The sequence below is a fragment of the Nelumbo nucifera genome, chromosome 1, assembly GCF_055504915.1.
Source record: "Nelumbo nucifera cultivar China Antique chromosome 1, China Antique-T2T, whole genome shotgun sequence".
Taxonomy (NCBI): Eukaryota; Viridiplantae; Streptophyta; class Magnoliopsida; order Proteales; family Nelumbonaceae; genus Nelumbo; species Nelumbo nucifera.
In genome coordinates, this window is record NC_142649.1 from 66321354 (window position 1) to 66340215 (window position 18862).

At 38.3% G+C, this 18862-nt stretch overlaps 1 pseudogene across 1 annotated transcript in view; it reads right to left on the reverse strand.

Annotated features, from left to right (window-relative positions):
- The window catches only part of LOC104594421 (glycerophosphodiester phosphodiesterase GDPDL3-like), a 40326-nt pseudogene that overhangs the window by 7180 nt on the left and 14284 nt on the right, over positions 1-18862 (reverse strand). The window contains exons 3-5 of the transcript XR_016080700.1: positions 17378-17490; positions 1811-1862; positions 1384-1662 (exon numbers count right to left, since the gene is read on the reverse strand). The product of XR_016080700.1 is annotated as a glycerophosphodiester phosphodiesterase GDPDL3-like (transcript). The remainder of the gene's footprint in view (positions 1-1383; positions 1663-1810; positions 1863-17377; positions 17491-18862) is intronic.

The window sequence follows — 18862 nt, forward strand, 5'->3', positions numbered from 1 at the left end:
GCTTCATAAAGGCGTGTGTCTTGTGCCTCAGTCACAAAAAAGCCTCATGTCCTTTTAAAAACACTGGCCTAGGCCCAAGCATAACCCCTTGAAAAGGTGTGCACTTGGTGCACCTTGCACCTCAGCCGAGGCATGTACCTTAGCTCTGTTTTGCACTTTTTCAAGCAGAGTGTTTTGCTCACTTGTCAGTGCTCGAGAACTATCCCTTTTTTCTAGTGTTCTTTCATCCTTTTTAATGCAAGATATTTTTTCAAAAGATAAGAACTACAATTAAATTACAAAACTAATCATTTTATACACAAAAAAATTTAAGACCCAAGCATGGACTTGTTTGTATAGAGGCAATTTGTAGAACTAAGAATGCAAAATGTTTAACATAACTACTGGAAAAGGCCAAAGACATTGAAAATTTCACATGCTTGAATTGTTTAGTGCTTAAAATTGTTTTCAAAAAATATATATATTTCTACATTTTTACTTTGTGTATGTATTTTAATTTGAGAAAATAAGCTTTTTTAAAACATTTAGTTTTTTATAAAATTTAAGTTTGCATTTTTAATTAATATTGTTTTTTATTATTTTTTAATTTTTGCATTTTTTTAATTTTTTTTTAAATTTGCACCTTGCTTCAAAAGGACGTGTGCCTCTCCTTATACCTTGTGTACTTGCACGTTTTTCATAGTTTTGAAGTAATTAGAAGTTACTTTGGATTAGCTTCCTAAATGAATTTAGTCTTTATGGCTCAGTTTGGAAGGAGTACAAATACAAATATGTAGAGTGAAAACTTTGTACTTTGTATTATTTTCTATGTATCTGTGCCATACATATTTGTGTGTGTACTCTTTTCTACCTGAGACTAAAGGAAAATCCAAGCTCTTATATTGATCCTATAAATAGAATCATCTACTGAGTTTTTTAGTAGTGAAACTAAAAGTGTGTTGAAGTTGCATACAGGTAAGAGTGTGGTTTTCTTCTTTATCTCTCCCTCTAATGGTGCACTGTTTCTTCTCTATCTTCTGTCTCTTCATCATTTAGAATTGTCTCTTTCTTTTATAATTCAGATATTTAATGCCCATCTTCTTCCCACCTCATGAAGTTTGTAGGACCTTTTTCCTTCCCCCGCACATCATATGGAATCTTAAAATGTTTTTCTAGCAATGAGATTCAGATGATCCATCATAGAGATATTTCTCATAAGAAATTAGTAAGCCCAAGTATATACCAAGATTAGTGTTCTTTGATCCTGTTCAAGATTTTAAAAGTTCAAGATCTCATATGATGAAATACTTCAAAATCATGCTATGATTTCCTTAATCAGATGATGGAAGGCCACCGTTTTGATCTATCAGATAACCTTCAAAGAAGAAACAAATTCCAACTTACGCTTTAAGGTTTTAATCTCTCCCCATGTAAGGTTGAAGGAAAAAATTCCTGGGTTTGGCTGAATTTGTTGAATGGTAGTGATGCGGGAACTAAAATCAGTTAGAACATTTGTGTTTTCCATAAGATTTGTAGAGCCAAAGCATATGGGAACTCCATCTTGTGTCATTTGAACAGCACAGTTAATAACATCAGCACCATCATCAAAAGCTTGTTTATATGCAATATCCGTAGAATCAGGGTAGATTCCACTAGCTCCATTGTGTGAGATAACAAGTGGTACTGGAAGACAAACAAAATAAATGAATAATTTGCCGCTTTTATTGTGCTTTTGATTCAAGTATAAGGTTATGACTTCTAATTCACCAACCAAAATCTCAAGAAAACTGATGAGTTGCAGAAAGAAGTCAATATAAAACTGGCATCATACCTTTTCCAGAACTATTTGTGCTTGCATGAGCAAAGCAATCTGTGGCAGTAGTTGGGAGAAATTAATATTCTGAAGAGAAGAGTTTCTTGAAGCTAAACAAGTAATATAGATGAAGTGGACAAATAACACAAGCTATCAATGCTAAATAATACATAAATTACATGTAAATTGTAATTGAGGATATTTTTTCTCCTTTTCTTATAAAATCAATTAGCATGTAACCCAAGGAATTGGATCTGTATTTCTAATGATTGAGTATTAACTTTATTGCTGAAAACATACAAATCAGTTGAGTTCTTTTGATTGAACTACCACCATAAGTCAAGTTGTAATGCCCTGAACAAGTGGTGACTACAAAGACACTAAAGGACAACTGCTTAGTTGTATAGACATTTTATCCTGTTATTCTGCTTTTTATAGCAACTTCACATGTCTATAACAAAATTTTGATGCTTAATCCATTAAGAGTTTTATGCATTTTCTTTGGGAGGGAGGTTCTGCAAATGTTTAACACTGCACAGTTTTTTCTCTTTTGGTTTTCCATCAAGATCAGAATTTCTATTTCTTAGTATGCCTTCTAAATTGTTGTATCACAACTTTCTAATATTGGGTTCCCCAATTCTTGATGTGGTAGTGGCATACATTGTCTTCTATGTTCTGTTAGATTGTTCGATTGATTACTACAGTGTTTTACAATGCCGACCTAGGCTCACAGCTATTTTTGCGGGGTCTCTATCCTTGAGTTTGATGTCTGAATAGGTAATTTACTATATTATAGGTTGTAGCTATGATTTTTAGAGTTTAAACATTTTAACCTCAGAGGAGTTGAATCTACCATGTAACAACCCTCATGTCAATAACATAGTGCTCTCACTAATTATCTAACGAGATTAGTAATAAATTATCAAGCCTGGATTTCCTGCAAGCAAAAACTCTGCACACATAGAATCCAGCTGCACATTGGAAATATCTCCCGTACATGTGTGTCAAATTCATGGGAAGATGTTCCCAATGTATGGCTGGATTCCCATGCTTGCAGAGTGTGTGCGGAGTTTTTGTTTGCAGGGAATCCCATTGCTAAGTTATAATCTTATTTTTAATAGCTGGAGCCTCACTTTGTTCACATGTACAACTGATGTAGGACCAGCTCAGTTCTAGTCCTTAGAGAATGTTGAATGGTCTTCTTGATCAGAGTTTTTATGGCTGCCAATGGATGTAATGGCTTCTTTAAGGAATAAGAGAGGAAATAGGAAGAGAAAGAAGAGAGAAAATACTTGGAATCACTCACAGGGTGCCTAGAATCACTCTAGAGCATGGGTATCACTTACCATAGCTAGCATAAGCTGAAAAAAATTCAATATATTTCATTGCCTAAAATGTCCATACATATTTATAGACTCTAAACTCATAATAATCCTAGGAGTCAAACTGTTAGACTCATAATAGTCTTAGGAGTCAAACTGTTAGACTTGATAATCATAGTGGGACTCAAATGAAGCTGTCATATCCTATTCAATTGAAAGAAGACTCAATAACTCTAATCCTACTTATGTAATGACTCTGAAATTTTAAACATAAACAAACTATAACTAGAAGATCAAACCCAATTATTGGACCCTACAGAAAAATTATAAAATGGCAAAAATACCCTTGGTGTTCAATTCAGTCCAAATCCCAAGTACCATCACTATGCCATATCAGGACCTGTTTTAAGACCTTCTTTCTAGAATAAGTCTTCAAGGGTGCTGATCGATTCCTATCAACAACACACCTTAATATGTCTCCTGCCTCAGGCTCTAGATCCCTTTACTATTTATCCTTCTTGCTTTTAGAAAACTGGAGACTTGTGCTACTCACAGGTGATGCAGGCATCAAAATAGGCCTTAAATCAGACTAGGAGAGTTTAGAAATTCTAGTATTATAATTATGTTAATTGGGTCTTTATCAAGTTATGTTTAAAGTTTCAAGGTCATAGGATTGGTAAAAAACATAAAAGTTATTCTTTAGATAGAACCATAGAAGTTTGTCAATAGAAATTTTGCATTTTTCTTAAATGTTAAGATGATTGTATCAAGTATAAAAAAGGGTGAGAAACCCTCAGTCAGAAATGTACACAAGGGTGTATGCATAGAACACATATGCCTATATGTGTGCACAAAACATGTACATCCAGCTCCTGTACAATGAAAAATCAATTTTTTTTAGGTCGATTGTTATCCAAGTGCTCAGATGCCTAGCTGTCCTGCTGAAACCTTACCTCCAGGTACAATTGTCAATAAGATTAAGGCTACTAGAGAGTTTCTTGTGCCTGTAACAGATACACTTCAGCCCCAACCTTTGGCAGAAGGCATCCAAAAGGAGATTGCAAGGGGTTTGGAAGGTAGAGCCGAAATACAGGATGAGGAGGATGGTTGTAGGAATTATGGAGAGAGAGAATTTGGAAACTGGTGTGTGAATCCTTTGAGGACCTGTTGAGGAAGAAAGAAGTAGGAGAAACTACTGCAGAGGTATTGGAAAAACAGGAGAGTCTTCAGGACGAAAGGGACTTAAAAGGGGAGCTTATAGAGAAGGGAGGGGAACCTTTGGTTGAAATTGTAGGGGAGCTGTGCCTGAAGGTGAAAGAGTTAAAGGATGTTGAATTTTGTTCCAAAAAGAAGGGGGGAAGGAAGCTCAAATGAAGAGAAAGTTTATGGAGCTGGAGAGATTGAAATTAATGTACCAAAGGATTTAGAGTTTAGTGCAAGGGGGAAAGAAGGAAAAGGACAGAAGTAGAGGGAAGGGTGGGTTAGGGGTGGCCTTGATATAAGTTGACATGAAGATAATTAGTTGGAATGTTAGAGGTTTGGGTAGTTCTAGGAAGAGGTGGGTAATTAAGGACCTTTTTAGGAAGGAGAATCCCGATATAGTGATGCTACAGGAAACAAAAGTCGCAGAGATATAGAAGATGGGTGAGAAGTGTATGGGGCACTAGCGGTATAGGCTGGTCCTTTGTACCGTAATGGGGTGCATCTAGGGGTATAGTAACAATGTGGAGGACTGAGGTGGTGGAGTCCTTGGGAGAATTAATAGGTTGGTTCTTGGTCTTCTTGAAATTCAAGAATTTGGGTGATAGCTTTATATGGGTGCTAACAAACATCTATGGTCCCAATAGATATAGAGAGAGGTGAAATGTGGAAGGGGCTCTTTGAAATTAGGGGATTGTAGAATGGGCCATGATGTTAGGTGGAGATTTTAACGTGATCAGGTATGCTAATGAGATGAATAATCCCAATCAGATAGTCTCTATTAGCATGAGGAAGTTTAATGAGTTCATTGAGGATTGTGAGCTAAATAAAGGAAATTCCTACTTAGTAGAGTTTGTTCACTTGGTCCAACTTACAAATCCCCCCTTTTGCTCCAAGTTGGATAGATTTATCTTCAATCTTGAATGGGAAGAACATTAGGTAGGAGTGGTGGAAAGAGCTTTACCACAAGTTACTTTTGACCACTGCCTGATTAGTATTGGAACTAAAGATTTTTTGAGTGCTCCCAAACCCTTTAGGTTGAAAATATGCGGTTTCCGTACCTGGACTTAATCCATAAGGTGGGAGTAGAAGTGGGGAGTGTTTTGGAAAGGTGTAAAATTTCATAGAAAGTTACAAAGGCTTAAATGTGAAATCAAAGAGTGGAATAGAGAACACTTTGGAAGAGTTGAGGAGAGGAAACTAAATGTAACTTCTCAAATTGAGCAATTGGATAAGGAGAGTGAAGGTTTGATAAGAGAGGAAGATAGGGTTTTGAGATAGTCTTTGAAAAAAAAAATTGGAAGAAACTTTTCTAGGGAAAGATATTTGTTGGAGATAGAAATCGAGGCACTAATGGATCAAAGAGGGGAATGGCAACACTAATTTTCTCCAAAAAACTTTGTAGAGAAACTAGACGTTAATTGAGGAACCTTGGTTGATCAAGAAAAGATTGCTAATTGTTTTGTGACTCACTTCAAAATAGTATTTAGAAGGCAAGATGATGTGGGAGTGATAGTGGAACTGTGGAAGGATTGGAATGGCCTAGGATGAATCCGAATTTGGCAAGAGTATTGGAAAGGGATTTTGATTTGGCGGAGATAAAGGGAGAAGTGTTCTCAATGGATAGATTACAAGCTCCAAGACTTGATGGCTTTTTATAAGATTGTTGGGAGATAATTAAATTGGACCTTTGGACAATTTTTGAGGAGTTTGCTAAGGAACATTTTATTAGTCCGAGCATTAATTCCACTTTCTTAACCTTGATTCCGGTAGAGGAGATGAGCCGAATGGCCCATAGATTGTCATTTCATGTTATGCTATGTTTCCCTTTGTAATGGGCCTTATTCTGGGTCCATACTCTGTAATGTTTTGTTTTTGTAATTTCTTGCCCACTCAAGGGCCTCTCTGTAATATTTCAAAGATTAACTGATTAAAATGTTTAGAGTGTTAGAGGGAGGTTTAGTTCGAACCTCTCAGTCTCTAGCTCTCATTGCCGCCAACTCTCTCTCTCTCTCTTCTTTCTCTTAATCATCTCTTGTTTGTTTATTTTCTGGTTTGCATATAATCTCAAGCAGTTCCATACATCAAGAGGACTGTTTTTCAACTTGGTATCAGAGCGGGCCATTGCTTGGCGTGACCCTCATGTGGTTCTAGTTCAGCCAATAGCATGAGGAGGTTCAAGGGCTGAAAGTTTATAGTCACTCGCCTGGTTCTTGGAGGTCATTGGAGGGTGCCCAAGTCTCTACACACTTGGAGAAGGGTTCAGTGACAAGGAAGAATCAGAGAGCAAGGTGTTTGGCCGGATTTGAAATCAGAGAAAAGGATTTCGAAGTTATCTCAGAGAGCAAGGTGTTTGGCCTGGTTTGAAGTTCAAATCAGAGATTCTCTTACTCCCAGCCTCTTCTTGGATCTATACAGAACACTATTGAAGTGGTTTCTTCTAGTTAACAGTAGGCTGTTAACTACTGCACACTGAGTGTTTGACAAAAGGTCTCTTAAGGACTGTGGACTTTTTTTCTTCTCTTTGGGACAACGGTTGTTGGGGACCTGAAATACTTTGTGATTGGGGGTTTGTTGGTTGTCCCTTGTGGACTTTTTTTCTTCTCTTTGGGACAACGGTTGTTGGGGACCTGAAATACCTTGTGATTGGGGGTTTGTTGGTTGTCCCTTGAAGGCTAAAACAGTATAGAAAGAGCTACCACCGAGCTGGACTGTTACAGTTATCAAGATTGAACTGATTCTGTGAGCTGGTTGTTGTTGCCTATTCAGCTCAAACTAAGTTCATCAAGAACCCCAGTACCTTGGAAAACTTATTAAAATCCTAATTGGAGCCTTTGCATGATGGATTTCTCAAACCTTGAAAACAAGAATGCTGCTGAATATGGACAGACTTTGGGAACCCTAGCCGATTCTATGTTGGTTGTAACTACAGTTAAACTTGATGGGACCAACTACTTGGCTTGGTCACAATCAGTGAAAATCCATATTTGTAGCAGGAGAAAATGGGGTTTTATTTCTAGGAGCAAGAAAACTCCTCCAGAGGATGATCCATCTTATGAGAGATGGATGCAAGAAAACTACACAGTGATTGGGTGGCTTGTGAATTCAATGCAGCCACAGATTAGTCAGCATTATCTTTGGAAGAACTCAGCTAAGGAAATCTGGGATAGTGTTGCAGAAACTTACTCCCAGAAGTTGAATGTTGCTAGAGCTTATAAACTGAGAAGTGATGTGAAGAATCTAAGGTAGGGGGAGAAGTCACTAGAAGCATACTTCTCAACCTTGAAATCTCTGGCAAGAGATTGATTTGATAGAGGTTGTGACATGGGATACCCCTAATTATGCTGAAACATACAAGAAATTAGTTGAAAGGAACGGGGCCTTTGAGTTCTTGACAGGGCTGAATTCTGAATATGACATCACAAAGCAAAACATTTTGTCCAGGGAAGATGTTTCATTGTCTCAAGCATATGCTTTGATCAGCAGTGAAGAGAGTAGGAGGCAAGTGCAGGTTCAAGGAGTCAGTATCAATGATCATTTTGCAAATATGGGAATTAAACCCAAAGGGGTTACAGGAGCTCCCAGTGGCACAGGAAAGAAGGAGGTGGTGTGTGAATATTGCAAGAAGCCAAAACACACCAAGGACAAGTGCTGGAAATTGCATCCCAGTCTTGTCCCTATCCGATTCCAGAAGAAGAATGATAGTAGAAAGACAGGAAGTGCACATGCAGCAACAAGTACAGATACAGAGGTTGAATCTGCCAATGCATAGTTGGCAGCCATGAAAGCAGAATATGAAAAGTTTGGAAAGATGATCAGCCAGCTTGAAAGTGTAACTTCATCATCCAACCCTTCTGGAAGTCCAGCCACCACCGCATTTGCTCACTCAGGTATAAGGGCTTCTGCTAACCATGCATCCACCTCAAGTAATCCCAAGACCCCTTGGATCATAGACTCAGGTGCTTCTGATCACATGACCAACCTTTCCACTTTGTTTGTTTCATATGATTTGCTTCCTGGTCGTGACAAAATCACCTTAGCTGATGGTTCTCTTGCCCCTATTTCTGGCAAGGGAACTGTCAAGCCTACAGACTCCATACTCTTATCTTCTACTCTTCATGTACCTAAATTAAATACCAATTTATTATCTGTAAGTAGTTTGACCAAGTCATTGAATTGTTGTATAACCTTTTTCCCTTCTCACTGTGTGTTTCAGGACCAGAAGTCTCGGAAGGTGATTGGGAGTAGCCATGAAGCGAATGGAATATACTTGCTCGACACCCCTGGCCAATGCTCTGATCATCCCAAGAATGTTGCTTTTGGTTCTACTTCTTCAGAGTCTATCAGTCAAATTATGTTGAGTCATTGTCGGTTGGGTCATTTACCTTTTTCTGCTTTAAGTCATTTACTTCCCAAATTGTTTAAGGGAGTCAGTGTGTCCAGTCTCAATTGTGAGTCATGTCAGTTGTCAAAGCATTGTAGAAACAATTACCCTGTGAGCAATAAAAGATCTTCTTTTCCTTTTCATATTGTGCACTCCGATGTATAGGGGCCTTACCACTTATCCTCTATGGGGGGCTACAAATATTTTATCCTGTTTATTGATGACATTTCTAGATTCACTTGGATATACTTAATGAAATCCCGGGATGAAGTCCCAAGACTTGTGAGGCAATTTCATGAGCCTGTTTTAACTCAATTTGATACCAGAATTAAGGTTTCAGATCTAACAATGCAAAAGAGTATTTTGAAAAGAGTTTATCCTTGTATCTCTCTGACATGGGGGTTATTCACCAAAGCTCCTATGTTAGAACCCCTGAACAAATTGAAGTTGCTGAAAGGAAAAATAGACATATTGTTGAAGTTGCAATGAGCCTTTTGTTTGCCTCACATGTTCCCACAAGATTTTGGGGTGATGCTGTTCTTACTGCTACCTATCTCATAAACCGTATGCCATCCAAGGTTTTAGGGTTTAAATCCCCCTTCAGTTTTCTTAATCCTGACAAGGATCTCTTCTCGATTCCTCTTTGTGTGTTTGGCTGTACCTGTTATGTTCACATTCCAAGTGCCCAGAGACATAATTTTAAACAAAAAACCCACAAATGCATCTTCCTTGGTTACTCCCCCACACAAAAGGGTTATTGTTGTTTTGATCCAAAGACTGGCACCCGACATGTCTCTATGGATGTTACCTTTGATGAACTTTCTCCTTTTTATGGTTCATCTCAGGAAGGACATTGTCAATAGGGGAAGAGTCTGTCACAAGTTTTTGCTCTTCCTCTTCTTGTCGCTATTGAGTCTCTTGACAAGCCTGCATCCTCACCAAATGAATCGAAGGAGGATCAGCCACTTCATTCCTCTTGTCCTAGTGCCCCTATTTCTTTACCTCCTCATCCTACCCATAATCCCAAAGTGTATCAAAGGCAGCGATCCAGAAATGAGCAAGTAGTTTCCCTTACAACAGATGAGGCTCATACATTCCCAATCACAGATGAGATAACAGGTACTGCTTCAGCCCCCTTGGAATCATCCTTCCTAGATCTTGATGTCCCCATTGCTGTTAGGAAAGGAAAGTGGAAGTGCACTACACACTGCATTTCCAAACACCTTTTTTTATGACCTACTTTCTCCTTCATACTTTGCCTACCTCTTTTCAGTTGCTTCTAACCCCATTCCTAGGTCTGTATCAAAAGCTCTTGGGATTCCCGAATGGAGAGATGCCATGAAGTCTGAAATGGATGCTCTACACAAAAATGGTACTTGGGAGGTGGTGGATTTGCTTGAAGGAAAGGATCCAGTTGGATTCAAGTGGGTTTTTACCATTAAATACAGGGCTATTGGGACTATTGAGAGGTACAACGCTAGACTTGTTGCAAAAGGCTACACATAGACATATGGGATTGACTATTTGGAGACTTTTGCCCCTATTGCCAAGATGACATTTGTGAGGGTTCTTTTATCTCTGGTAGCTCACTTTGATTGGCCTCTTTATCAGTTAGATGTAAAGAATGCATTTCTGAATGGTGACTTACATGAGGAGGTCTACATGTGTCTCCCTCTAGAAATGTATGGGAAAGATATGCAAGGAAAGGTATGTAAATTGGAGAAATCACTTTATGGCCTCAAACAATTTCCTAGAGCCTGCTTTGAGAGATTTAGAGCTGCACTTGCTAAATTCGGCTATGTTCAGACACAGTCAGATCATACTCTCTTTGTGAAGAAAAGTGGATATCTAGTAGTGTATCTCATTGTGTATGTTGATGACATTATAGTGACTGGTGATGATGCCTCAGGCATTCGGGCCCTTAAGTCTTTCCTCCGTACAGAATTTGAGGTTAAGGATCTGGGGGAGTTGAGATACTTCCTTGGCATAGAAGTTGCTAGATCCAAGGATGGGATTCTTATTTCCTAGAGAAAATATGTCCTTGATTTGCTGTCTGAAACTGGAAAAATGGGTGCTAGACCAGCTGCAACTCCCATTGATATGAGTCACAAACTTTCAGTTTCGGATGGAACTTTGTTGGAAGACAAAGTGGTCTTTCAGAGGCTTCTTGGGAAGCTCTTGTACCTGTGCATGACTCGGCCAGATATTGTGTATGCTGTCAGTTGTATTAGCCAGTTCATGCATGCTCCTAGAGATACTCATATAGCAGCAGCAGAATGAATTTTGTGCTATCTGAAAGGCTCTCTAGGAAAAGGAATTCTATTTACCAAGCATGGTCATCTGAAACTTGAAGCCTATACTGATGCTGATTGGGCTGGAAATATTGATGATAGAAGATCTACATTAGGGTATTGCAGTCTGGTGGCTAGTAATGTTGTCTCTTGGAGGAGTAAGAAAACAATCAGTTGTGGCCCGATCTTCCGCTGAAGCAGAGTATAGAGCCATGGCACATGGAGTCTTTGAATTGTTGTGGCTAAGGTCCTTAATGGAAGACCTTGGGATTGATCATGACAAACCCATGATGTTGAAATTTGATAATCAGGCTGCTATCAACATTGCTCACAACCTGGTACAACATGATAGAACCAAACATATTGAGGTTGATAGACACTTTATTCGAGAAAGAGTCTCTTCCGGTGAAGTGTGTCTTGCATTCATTACTTCTGAAGGATAATTGGTAGATTTCCTCACCAAGGGTATTTCCAAGGCAAGGCTTCAACATGACACTGGCAAGCTGGGCATGATTAACATCTATGCTCAACTTGAGGGGGAGTGTATAGGAGATGGGCTGAATGGCCCATAGGCTGTCATTCTATGTTATGTTTATGTTTTCCTCTGTAATGGGCCTTATTGTTATAAACTCTGTTTTTGTAATTTCTTGCCCATCATATGGGATTGACTATCTGGAGACTTTTGCCCCTATTGCCAAGATGACATCTGTGAGGGTTTTTTTATCTCTGGCAGCTCACTTTGATTGGCCTCTTTATCAGTTAGATGTAAAGAATGCATTTCTGAATGGTGACTTACATGAGGAGGTCTACATGTGTCTCCCTCTAGAAATGTATGGGAAAGATATGCAAGGAAAGGTATGTAAATTGAAGAAATCACTTTATGGCCTCAAACAATTTCCTAGAGCCTGCTTTGAGAGATTTAGAGCTGCACTTGCTAAATTCGGCTATGTTCAGACACAGTCAGATCATACTCTCTTTGTGAAGAAAAGTGGATATCTAGCAGTGTATCTCATTGTGTATGTTGATGACATTATAGTGACTGGTGATGATGCCTCAGGCATTCGGGCCCTTAAGTCTTTCCTCCGTACAGAATTTGAGGTTAAGGATCTGGGGGAGTTGAGATACTTCCTTGGCATAGAAGTTGCTAGATCCAAGGATGGGATTCTTATTTCCTAGAGAAAATATGTCCTTGATTTGCTGTCTGAAACTGGAAAAATGGGTGCTAGACCAGCTGCAACTCCCATTGATAGGAGTCACAAACTTTCAGTTTCGGATGGAACTTTGTTGGAAGACAAAGTGGTCTTTCAGAGGCTTCTTGGGAAGCTCTTGTACCTGTGCATGACTCGGCCAGATATTGTGTATGCTGTCAGTTGTATTAGCCAGTTCATGCATGCTCCTAGAGATACTCATATAGCAGCAGCAGAATGAATTTTGTGCTATCTGAAAGGCTCTCTAGGAAAAGGAATTCTATTTACCAAGCATGTGCATGACTCGGCCTTATTCTGGGCCCATACTCTGTAATGTTCTGTCTTTATAATTTCTTGCCCACTCAAGGGCCTCTCTGTAATATTTCAAAGATTAACTTAATAAAATGTTTAGAGTGTTAGAGGGAGGTTTAGTTCGAACCTCTCTGTCTCTAACTCTCATTGCTGCCAACTCTCTCTCCCTCTTCTTCCTCTTAATCATCTCTTGTTTGTTTATTTTCTGGTTTGCATCTAATCTCAAGCAGTTCCATACATCAAGAGGACTGTTTTTCAACTATTCCTAAGAAGGAGGTGTTATTCAACTGAGAGATTTCGGACCCAATAGCCTAGTGACTAGCATTTATAAAATCTTGGCCAAAGTGCTGTCCTTAAGATTAAAGCTAGTCCTTCCGGACTTGATAATCCACTCCCAAGGGGTGTTTATTCAATGAAGACGGATCATAGACCAAATCTTGATAGACAATGAGTGTGTGGAGGATTTCAAACAAAGGGGGAAGAAAGGCTTTGTGTGTAAGGTAGACTCAGAGAAAGCCTATGATATGGTTGATTGGAAAAAGGTGGTGTGGCTAGATTTAAGGATGTTTGAAAACTTGTCATTATTTGGTCTTAGTTAATGGAGTGGTTAGAGAATTCTTTCCAACAACCAGAGGGTTGAGGCAAGGGGATCCCCTCTCTCCTTTCTTATTTACCTTGGTAGCCGAGGTGTTCAATAGACTTATTCAAGAGTTGATAGTTTGGGCTTTTTTGGATAGAGAGTTGGGAAAGAGAGTACGATTGTTACAACCTTGCAATTTTCTGTTGATACAATAATCTTTTGTGAGAGTTGTGTGGTGGGGTTGAGCTTGGGGGAGGAGATGTTTGGGGTTGTAGAGGCCTTAGGAGCCAACCCACAGGAAGGAAGTTTTTGGAGTCCAATTCTTGAAGGTTGTGCTAAGAAATTATTTGGTTGGAAGAGGAATCATGTGTCTTTGGGGGTCGTATTACTTTGTTTAAGTCTACTTTAGTAAACCTTCCAGTTTACTTCCTCTCAGTCTTTAAGATGCCATAAAGGGAGGTGTTGAAAGTAGAGAAGATCATGAGGGAGTTCTTATGGAAGTCTAGTGAAGGACGAAAAGATCACTTGGTGAGATGGGATTTAGTCTGCAGAAGTAAGGAGAAAAGGGGATTGGGTATAAGAAATATAGGGAAGAAGAGTGTAGCTTTGTTAGGTAAGTGGTTGTGGAGATGACCTTTAGAGAGGGAGAGGCTTTGGGACAAGGTTGTAGGAAATATTTATGGATGTGTAGGTAATGGTTGCGATGCTAGAGTATCTCAGTGGACCATTTAGAGGTTTGTTTATTTCTCCTAGTCTTCTGGTTACAGTTGGAATCTAGTTTTAGAAGAGACTTGAGAGACTTTGAGCTTGACCAAGCTGCTTTACTACTCAAAACTCTTGACCCTGTTTCTTTGGATCACTATAAACCTGATGCTAGAATTTGGACTCCTAACTCTCAGGGTCTTTTGTCTATCAGTTGTGTTTTGTTTCTAACCCTTAGCCTTTCTTTTGTAAGGTAAATTGGTCTAAACCCATTCCCCCCAAGGTGGGAGCCCTTTTCTGGGAAGTTTCTCTTAGAAAATAAACACTTCGGATAACTTGCAAAACAGAAGACCCATCCTTAATATCTCCCCAAACTAGTGTATCCTTTGCAAAGCTAATGGAGAAAGCTATTACCATCTACTAATCTCTTTCCCCTTTGTTGTGGAACTTTGTGAAAAGAGTTTTGGTCTTTTTGGATGTAGATGGACAATGCCTTTGCAGATTGGGGGTTCTTCAGCCCTACAACCTTCAGGTGGCCTAAGAGGAGGGAGAGTATCATAGATATGTGTTAGGGATGATTTGGTATGGACAGTATGGGAGGAAAGAAATAACAGGATATTCAATGATAAAGAGAGGAATGAGGCTACTGTTTGGGATTGTTTGCTGAATAGGGCTATTAATTACTAAAGCATTGGATATATATTTTACACTTCTCCTATGTTGTCATGTGGAGAAACTAGGAATTGATTGCAAAATCTTCTTTAGCTAAGAACAAGCCAATTGTAGCCAGGAAGCCCCCTAAAGAAGGCTTCATCAAGCTAAACTTCGATGATAGTAGCCTTGGTAATCCTGGGCCTTTTGGTATTGGAAGAGTATTCAGGAATGTAGAGGGTCAAATTGTTGCTTTGTTCTCTGGAATCGGAGTGGGGGATGCAATTAGTGCAGAGGTCCAAACAGATTTACAGGGAGCACAGGTTGCTAAAGAGATGAACTTAGAGAGATTGGTCATTGAAGGTGACTCTAAATCGGTAATTGGGTGGCTGAAAGAGCCGGGGACTGTATCTTGGTCTTTCAGGGGGGCAATGAGAGGATGTAAGTGGCTAACTTCCAACTTAACAGCTAGAGTTCAATGGGAGAGGAGATCACCTAATGGGCTGGCTGACCTAGCTAAGCAAGGAGTGCATAGGGATCAATTATTTTAAGCTCAATTGTAACTTTGTTGTCTTTGAGGCAGCATCTTGCATTTCTTTGTGGGAACTCTATGTTGTATCTTTCGTTAGTCCATCTTGATTAATACTAATAAACTGCTTTATTACTTCTTAGAAAAATGAAAAATCAAAAGATAATGGATGACTAGTGGTCTTTAAAATGGTTAGCTGAAATTCCCACAAAAATCAAAAGGATTAAACTAATTTAATTAACCTTATAAGAGACTGTTCACCATTTTTAAAACTGAAGGTATACGTTCATTACTTTTCCTGTAGCCCATGTTTCCAGGGTCCAAGCTCACCTATTTTCAATAGACCGGGATCTTGTGAATCTGACATGAATCAGGAAAGCCATTTTTTTAGTTGAGTTTGAATGAGTGATGGGATTTGAGATCTATGTTAGAAAGTAAAATTGATATCAAAGGTTGCTAGTCCAACCTGGAATACTTGGTGTTTGGAGGTCTGTTGGTTGCCCCTTGAAGGCTTCAAGGGGCACACGTTAAAATATGTAAAATAGTATTTTCAACAAATTATACTATAAAATATGTAAGAGTAAGATACAACACTTTCGAGGATTAACACTTTTAAAATATGTAAAATAGTATGTTCAACAAATTATACTATAAAAAAATCTGCACACGTTAGAAATTTAATTAAATTTGGCAAGACATAAGTCTTGAGAAATTACAGTTAGCTTCAAAAACTAGATATAAGCATATTACATGGGATGCCTATTCTCATATCCATCCCCAGGATTTTAGGATATTGAGAGTGTCTCCATGTTTCCTACACTCGTGCACATGCCCATATCTATATCTGGGGATCATAGATATAAACACATGATATAAGTCTTGAGAAATTACAGTTAGCTTCAAAAACTAGATATAAACACATGATATAAGCATATTACATGGGATGCCTATTCTCATATCCATGCCCAGGATTTTAGGATATAGAGTGTCTCCATGTTTCTTGCATTCATGCACATGCCCATATCTATATTTGGGGATCATAGGTATGGATGTGTCATGTATTATTAATATGATGCCTCCCTGGTCTGTAAGGTGATCACCTAGATATCAAAAATGGGATTAGTAGTAGTAAGTTGAGTGTACTGAAGGCCATATTTCTAGTTGGGAGCTCAAGAGCTTAAAGATTTTAGGAGGAAGAATGGGAGATTGAATTAAGCTAAGGAAACAAAAACATTATGTATCATTTGTTTGTGCAGTCAAAACAGTAACTCCAACCCCCTGATCTTTCGTTCACAACAAATTTCTCCTAGTTCTTGGAGCAAAGTCACATGGGCACTCCTAAATAGATGAAGTGTCCTTGTCAGACATGTGTTTGATTCCAACACCCCTGGATTCTTGAGGAGCACTTCTCATATGGTTTTATTCTTTCTCCTTATCTGAAATAATGAAACTCTCATAAAATGTTTATAGACAACAAAGGTAAACTTTTAGATTTATATACAATCTTATATAAGTTTATGATGACAGAATTCACAAGATGAAGATATTATTTTGATAGTACATATAAGGATTTTGGACATTTCCCTGAATCCATTTTTTTCTATTTTTCTGTGTCAGACTCCTGTTGATGCAATGGATTCTAATTCTCTCCCTCCCTCCCTCCCTCCCCCCTCCCCCCCATCCCCTCCTCCCCCCTCATATAAGGGGCTCTGCCCTAATAACTATTTTGATGCTGAATTGATGAGAAAAAAAAGATCGGCTGCAACCATGGTCACATGCGACCCCCAATGAAATGTGAATACACCATCTTTTGAAATAAATTCAAGAAATCACATCAACTCATTTTTTATTTCAAATGCTTGTATTATCACATTTCATTGGGGGTCACAGCAGATTTTCTTCTCAATTGATGATGTGTCCTATATGCTGTACAAAACCAATAACCACTGTATTCACTTTAATTATTTTCCTTAGTTTGTTAGTAAGGATAATATAAACTTAGAATTTTGCTGGTTGATAAATGTTTTCATCATTTTTTCTATATAAATAATTAGACAGTAGACAAGTTTAGGGAATTATATCCTGTAAAATACCACATTCTGAAACTTTTTTTTGTTAAAAACCATTGCCTAGGTGCCTATACTTTGTTACCAAGCTTCACCTTACTGCCTTGACATTGACAACTATGCTCTGATACAGTACCATTTATTGCATGGACACTAAATGTATAAAATTAGAACATTCTAATTTGGAAAGTATTGAAAATAGTGCTTTAACCTAAAAAAAGTTTAGAAATAAAAGTTCTGTGTCATCATATACTTGCATCATATCCATTTCATGGATTTCAAGAAATTAAAAGTTGTAACCTTGTTTCAAGCACCAATATCCATATCAGAGCATCTTAGCTTATAATTCAAAGTCATTTACCTGAATATTCAACCATAAGCCTGGTGGCTTAAATTGTTTTACCACATCAACAACAGTAAGAATCTTGGAAAGACGGTCAAACTTATTTGTTCCAGAGTAAATTCCTTGAGTAACTGTTCAAAACAGAAAAAGTAACTGTCAGTAAAACCTTTGATATCTCAGACTGCATAAGACAATCAACCACGGAAAATATTCAGCAGTTGGACCAAGGAACTTTATAAGCAGAATGCAATTCTTTCGCTTATTAGGTTTGTCAAGAGTCTTTTTTTGTACAAGAGAACGTTAACATCATAATGATCTAGTATGTTTAATTTTCTGTTAATAACAATGCCAACATTCTGCAGAATTGGGGCAGAAAGGTTTCAATTACTAGTCCTTGTACATTAGGCTCAGTTTGGAAAGAGTCCAAATACAAATATGTACAGTGCAAATACATACAAAATAATACAAAATACAAGGTTTTTGTACTCTACATATTTGTTGTACTCCTTCCAAACTGAGCCATAGGGATTTAATGACTCCAATCTCTAATCTGTGGGTGATTTTACAACAATTTCAAAAATCTCCAACAGCAAAAGCATGTCAGCCATAAAAGATAAAATATTAATAATTAATAGAAAACAAGGCAGCCAGAGGCATGACAGTGGATACCATGAATCCATAGAGGCTAGAGCATCTGGTCCTGTTCTGCCCTATATCTTTTGAACATAGTTGTCAAGGAGACGCCTATGTGACAAGGTGCCCTTGGAGGCTTGCCTCGCCCAGTCGCCAAACAGTTTTGCATACTGTGTAATAAAATACTTTTATATTGTTATTTTTTGGGATATCAATGACTTCAAAATCTGAATCAATAAGGGAAGAATTTAAAATTTTGTCTAATCAACACATTTCTTCTTCCACCTTTTCTTTTCTTCTTTTCCTATAACAAAAATAGGGGATGGGCCCCTATGTTTTTTGAATTTTCTTTCCTTTCTTCTTTTTCTTCTCATAAATATGTTGATTTTCTAGACTTAAACATGAAGTTTATAATTTTCTTATGAAAATTATGGATAGGTGTTAAAGAAAGTTGGTTATGGAACCTAGGGAACTACCCTAGGATATGTGATTTTTACTTAAAAAATTCCATTGCCTAGGTGACGCCTTGGCACCCACCTAGGCGACTAGGCATCAAGGTGTCCCCCTGTCACCTAGCCTCGCCTTATTGCCTTGAATACTATTCTTTTGAAGTTTGGTCACATTTTTTCTAGTTGTTAAAGAATCCTTGGGTGATGCCAAGTGATTTAAGAGTCTGATTTCATACTGACCGGCTCAAGGTTACAACAAGAGAGGCAGTATCCTTTGGAAGCTCGAACCCTGTTTGCTGGTCCTTGCGGAAGGAATGTACTTGAAGTTTAATCATTTCTATTCCTACTGGAAAGGGATTGTTTTTTATGGCAATTCTATATTAGAGTAAGAGATATACTGCACATTTTGTTTCTTTCCATG